The sequence below is a fragment of the Danio rerio genome, chromosome 17 (assembly GCF_052040795.2).
Source record: "Danio rerio strain M-AB ecotype USA chromosome 17, GRCz13ab, whole genome shotgun sequence".
Lineage (NCBI taxonomy): Eukaryota > Metazoa > Chordata > Actinopteri > Cypriniformes > Danionidae > Danio > Danio rerio.
Window position 1 is genome coordinate 22,838,886 of NC_141037.1, and position 6,879 is coordinate 22,845,764.

At 36.8% G+C, this 6,879-nt stretch overlaps 1 long non-coding RNA gene across 1 annotated transcript; it reads right to left on the reverse strand.

Moving 5' to 3' along the window:
• Positions 1-2,572: 2,572 nt before the first annotated feature.
• Positions 2,573-5,832, reverse strand: LOC141378557 (uncharacterized). The gene is made up of 3 exons (XR_015513351.1): positions 5,796-5,832; positions 5,522-5,691; positions 2,573-5,037 (listed from the first exon to the last, which is right to left on the reverse strand). It is a non-coding gene; the product is annotated as an uncharacterized LOC141378557 (long non-coding RNA).
• Between the last annotated feature and the right edge of the window lie 1,047 nt (positions 5,833-6,879).

Consider the following 6,879-nt stretch of genomic DNA (forward strand, 5'->3'; position numbering starts at 1 on the left):
TATGTTTAAGAAAAAAGCTCTAATAATTTCAATTTCTGGGGCGGCATGGTGGCACAGTTGAAAGCACTGTTGCCCCACAGCAAGAAGTTTGGTATTTCTGTGTGGAATTTGCATGTTCTCCCAGCGTTCGCTCAGGTTTCTTTCGGGTGCTCCGGTTTTCCCCACTGTCCAAAGACATGTGTTCTAGGTGAATTGGATAAACTAAATTGTCAGCGGCTGTTTTTCATTAATTTATAAAAAGCACACAAACATACAGACAGTAATATGTAACTTTCTGTTCAATGTTATGGGTCAATGATGCTAATTCCGCACAAATCCATCATTCCCCTTTCTGGCTGTTCTGTCTATGAATGAACTAACGTTATGTAACTGTTCATGTGTGCTTCCTTGTTGGTTAACAATGTTATATTTCATTGCACAAAAATTAATCTATCAGGCTTTTTGGCTAAAAATAGAGCAATCTTGGTTTCATTTGTTATTATTAAATTATTTGTAAATTTCACCTCTCCTGCTGAGCATGAACTAAGTTGTTGAATGGTGAGCGTATGAGACGGCAAGGCTAAGCTAGCTTCAATTTTGATTGAATTATTCTCTAATCGGTTGCCTATTATGTTGTGAACATACTCCTGTAATGCATACTGCAGTTCTTTTTTGTCTAGCTTCTTAGATATCTCACCTGTTCGCCAAAAATGACATTATATCCCTGGCAATGCCTGACATCGGCGCATGCACATTGTAAAAACCCTGCCAGGCATTAAAGCTTGACAGACATTGCAACAGTAACTAAGGAGGGAGGGGCTTAGCGAAGGGTCAATTGGCTGTAGTGTATGTATGTAAATGAGGGTGTATGGATGTTTCCCAGTACTGGGTTGCAGCTGGAAGGGCATCCGCTGTGTAAAACATATGCTGGATAAGTTGGCGGTTCAATCTGCTGTGGTGACCCCTGATGAAAAAAGGGACTAAGCCGAAGGAAAATGAATGAATTTTAATTTCTGTATATTAGTTTTACTGTAAATGAATGTTATACAGTATATTAATTTTCCAATAATAATAACAATGATAATATGTTTAATTCAGGCAGTTCGCTGTGGTGACCCCTGATTAAAGGGACTAAGCCGAAAATAAAATAAATGAATGCCTTTCAAAAGTTAAAGAAGAAAAATACATGACTATTAAAAGGGCACTTTCCCAGACCAGAAAAAAAGGCTAACAGTGTTGCGTAGTAGTTAGGCCTATTCTACCAAGATGTGAACGATATCTAATAAAGAGGACCTAATTGGCTCTAAAAATGCACACAAAAATCCTATCAGTTCAATAATAATTGTACGAGTGTTCTAGAATCATACTTTAGTTTTGTGTTAGAAATGTAAGAATTTAAATGTATAAAATATTTACCAAAATCCCTTTCCACGAACCACAACCATAGATCCAAGATCTCATATTATGTGCATATACAGTTAAGTGCCACGTGCTCAAAAGATGAGGCTATTGTCAACGTCGAAAGCATTTAAAACGGAAATATCTGTAACATGGCTACAGTTGGACTTACTGTAGCCATATGTAATATTACAGGTACTTCTGTTTGCTGTGACTTTCTTGTTAAACGGAAGTATTCATTTTTATGCAAATTTTTTTAACCCTAAATTTATGAGCTGTAGTATGTTTACGCAGCAATACACGCAAAAGAGTGTATCAAATCAAAGTATCAAAAATTCAATCGCTTACACTTTTGACCACTAGGTGGACCTGCAGTCATTTCTGGCGGTCATTAATTCACTTCAGACGTGCACTTTCTCCAGTGTACATCGCTTCTGCAGTTTTTCCTCAGTTTTAACAGGCTTACAAGGAATTATGGAGTCTCTCAGGACGCTGCCGTTACCTGTCATGATTTGCTCAACAGGAGTGACATTGATGCACAATGCTCTCAATACCTCGGGGCGAGTCAGTGTGGAAGTGTGAATGTGTTAGCAGATATAACTAAGAGCCATGTTTTATTAATCACCAAGGGGAAAAGCTGCACCTGTTTGTGCACATTTGATTGATTTGCCCTGGGTGAAAAAAGCTCTTGAAATCCACCGAGTAGGCTTTTTTTCACAGTGAACTTTTGAACTGACATTTATATAAAGTTGTTTTTCTCAGTTCAAAATAAAGACATTACAATGGCATGTATTTAAATAAATCCAGTTAATATTTTATCAAATAATATTTAATTATTAATAAAGGTTTTTAGGCTACAATTTTGCTCTGAAGCTTTCGGAAATGAAAGATGAAACCAAAATTGTGCTCACAATGGGCAGTGCACTTTCTCTCACATCAGCAGTATAACTTAATTTTTCACTTGGCCAAATGAAATATGGACACTGACTAAAAGCTGTTGAGTCATTTGGTTTCCATTACACATACTCTGAGTTATGCTGAGAGGGCTCATTCTCTGACTGGACATGACTGTTGCAATACAGTCAAAGGGGAAATGAGGCCAAAGAGAAGTGATTTTGACCTCATGTTAAGTCGTACTGACGATCCACAGTTCAGATATGACGGTTTATCATTTTCAAGATCTTTTTTTTTTTTTGTAAATCTTTTTCACTACTAGATATAAGAGTTTTTTTGTAGATGAGCAAAAGCTTAGTAGTCTGGGAAATACTGCAACACAAATATTATAACAGTGTTATGTTTAATATCACTCAAAAACAAACACCAAAGCGGAAATCTAAATGAGATTTGTGATCACAAGCTTTGTGAAATTATTTTTCAGAGCATAAAAGATGAAGTTATTCAAAAATAAAAACAAAAAAGTTTGTTTTAACAAACAGAGAGCAAAAGGAAAGAAAAGGAAAAACTAAACAGAAGCCATGAGATCGAGTTTTTTTCCTGTGGGAAGAAAATTATCAAAGAGGTTTTGATTGAACAGATCTTGAATGTCTTACACATGTCCAAGTTTGTTTCATGTTAGATTAAAAGAAAATAGCAAACTGTATTCTCCACTGCAATTTGTGATGTTAGAAAGGGAAGCAGCCTTTCACTTATCAACTAAAACATGCATTTATTCAAATCAGAACCATGTGACCAGTCAAAGTATTAGAATTTGATTGTCAATTTGAAGTTGATAAGAAAAAGCAACAAAAGTTGGTATAAGCTAAATACAGATTAAAAAAAAGATTTTTAAATGCCCATTACAATTTTTTTTTCATTAGAAAAAGATTTGTTTCCCAGAATTTACCATTAAATACATTAAAAATGAAGTAAAAGATAAAGTAAAACATCATTCATTCATTTTCCTTTGGCTTAGTCTCTTTATACTTCAGGGGTCACCACAGTGGAATGAAATGCCAAAAATTCCCTTCCAGCTGCAATCCATTACTGGGAAACACCCATACACTCTCACATGCACACACAGCCAATTTAGTTTGTTTAATTCACCTGTAGCGCATGTCTGGTCTGGGGAAAACCGGAGCACCCGGAGAAAACCCATGTAAACACGGGGAGGACATGCAAACTCCACACAGAAATGCCAACTGATCCAGCTGGGTCTCCAACCAGCGACCTTCTTCCTGCGAGTTGACAGTGCTAACCACTGAACCACAGGGTCTCCCACTAAAACATCATTAAAATATTATTTTATACATTAAAACAAAATGAACAGTAATAAATATACAGTTCACACTCACAGCAGTGCAATGCAATGTAGTGTATATTGTCACTGGCGGCCTCGTGCCAACGCACGCCTCCCACCAGTGCCGATATATACAGTACAGCCACATCGCACTACTACGTGTGTAAGATTGCATTTATACAACAGTTCAATTACATAATGCTGTATATAAAAAGAAAATCAAACATGAAGAGTCTCAAAACCCTTTTTTAAGAGGAATACTTTCTTCCACCATTCCTTCACATCTGCAGCTGATGTCAGAACAGCAGAAACCGTTGCTTATTCGCTAACGTCACTTTAGAGCTAGTGTTTGAATGATTCTATAGCTTAATGTCTAAAATGATGATGAAACAGGTAATTTTTCTCACATTTCAAGATTATAAGGTTGAACGGCATGAAATGCCTTAAGTCTACAGAGATTTCCCAGTAGGCTATTTCTCTGTTGCAACCCGGGAGATCACAATATTACTATGGTATGAATACAGCACTACAACATGCAAAACAGAGAGAATGACTTAGAAAGTAATTTACCTGTTTAATCATGCTTTAATCAGCTGTAGTTAAAAAAATGATGCTGTATTTCTCTTAGAGCTTATTATGCGCTCTGTCGCCATTTTATGGTTGAACATTGTCTACTATCTTTGCTTAAAGACAGGCTAATGGCCGCCGACATGCTGTCTCAGAAATTCTATTTAAAAATAGGCACTATCCTTATAAATAAACTGCATAGTTGCAATATAAAACCAGATAGAACTACTGTGTGTGTGTGTGTGTGTGTGTGTGTGTGTGTGTGTGTGTGTGTGTGTGTGTGTGACAAGTTTAACATACTGCTTAAGATAATGATGTTGTTCATTGCTGTGGACTTGTACAACAACAAAAAACATTCATTCATAACTTTGTTCAAGTTGCAGGATATAAAATGGCAATGCATACATGCATAATATTTTCAACAGTATAGGGTTACTGTGCTCGGAAAGCAATAATCAAGCATTTAATTTAATGTAAAATACAAACCCAATACCCAGTCTCGTGGTTCCACATTGAAATAGTTCAGTATTGTGAGGTCAATAAAGCTGACTTGAGCATTAAAAGAAAGACTCTGAACAACGCACAGCATTGTGAAATGATGAAGCGCTGTGTGAATTTTTGACCCATGCAGAGGGTCATTGTCTCATCTCTCCTCCACAGTGGTGGCGTTTTGTGCGGACAGGAAAAAGTGATTTTGGTTTGAGATGAGCATTTGGCCTCCTGGCCCCTTGGTTTGATGGAAAACTGCAGCCAAGGGGAAACAGTCATGATGACTGGAGTCTGTGGGGAAACGAACGCCACGTCTGATCTGAGGACAGCGCCACAAGAATGAAGAGAGAATGGAAAAGAAGACAAGACTAATGAGGTGGTGGGTGTGAGGTTTGGTAAGAGAAATGAGGGCGGTGGGATGGTAAACAAGTGTTTTTAAAAAGAGATGGGAAGGGAATAGAAATGGAGACAAGAGAGAGAGGAATAAATTCTCAACCTGAATCTCAGCATGAACTGACAGTCAAAGTCAGAAGGGTTATTGTTCTCTAGAACGGAGACATTTCAGTAACCTTTCAACTCTTCAACACTCCTTGCATCTCAAAATACTCTTCATATATTTCCCAAACATGGACATTGCATTGTGGGAAATCAGACATCTTACAGCTGGCATTCGTACTAAAATAGACTGTGGAAAATGAATGTGAGACTATAAATCCAAATACATAAACAACAGCTATTAGCTCTTAAAGATGATAGATGGTTTTGGTTTTATATTTTTGCTACATCAGACGGATAATTTCATAGTTCCTCTCTCAAAATGAAAATGAAATACAAACATGCAAAAAAGCTTACCCATGATTTCTGTAGCAAAACATTGTGTCAGGATGACCAAAAATGCCTGTGTCCAGTTTAGTGCTTAACTATCAAATGTAAATACCCCTTCAAAAGGGCTTGCAAATAGACTGTAGGGTGATCCAGGCTTCAGTCATTGTTGCAAATCCACCGTTAACACGCATGAAGAGCTGAATATTGATAAGCAAAGGTTATTATCATCATTTACACCTGTAGCAAAAGAGGTGATACATCAGCATGCATAATAACTCTGCAAACAAGAAATAGAGCCTACCAATTGAGAGGGGTCTGAATGTGACCTGGTGCACTACAATCTGAGCTGTATCCAATGCTTTTTAATGGGCTCAACTAACCCTACCCCTCAACGTGACGTCACTCACACCATTTAAGTGCATTGTGTCTGACATTGCATCGCTGAATGACGCAGCTTGCATCATACTACTGCATCCAGATACTATTGACCAACTGTGCTTTGAATTTGCATTATAACGACTTGGGCTCCGACCATTTTTATTGTTAAAATTTTTTTTAACAAAGAGCTTTTTTGACGTTTTTAATTTTGAACAATTTTGTATTATAATTATAGAAATATATGTGTTCATGTGTCTTGCTAGACTGTGCATGTGTCTGCCGCGCACAGAAATCCGCAGAACTCCGCAGATCTTTAGCCCATCATTGAGTCTATTTATTTACTTGTGTAAAAGTGTGTAAATTTATATTTATTCAGTTTTTTAATTAATTTCAGTAATATTACTGACTAATATTAAAATGTTCACATTTATTTAAAATACAGTGTGTAAAGTAATATTTTATGTCTTTTAGCATTATTTGAGAGAACTGCTTTGTTTACAAAATAAGTGGATATAATTGTTTTTGCATTGTGAACATTAAGCTAGCATATGTTTTACGCAGTAAATGCCCTTCCAGCTGCAACTCAGCACTGGGAAACACCTATGCATTCTTGCATTCACACACATAAACTAAGGACAATTTAACTTATTCAATTCACCTATTGCACATGTCTTTGGACTGTGGGGGAAACCAGAGCACCTGGAGGAAACTCACGCCAACACGAGGAAAACAAACTCTACATAGCAATACAAACTGACCCTGCCGGGGCTCAAACCAGTGCTAACCACTGAGCCACCGTTTCGCCATTTCAATATACTATTCAATTATAAACTATATTAACATAACAAAATTTAGCATGTGCAAACAATTATCAGCATCCATTTAGCAGACCCATCAAAACATAGCCTCCAATGTGTACTTTACACTGCAGCATTTCTGCTCTGTCTACTGTTTCTTTTTAGGAAATCTTAATGCAATCATCATTCATTTACATTTAAATATATTCA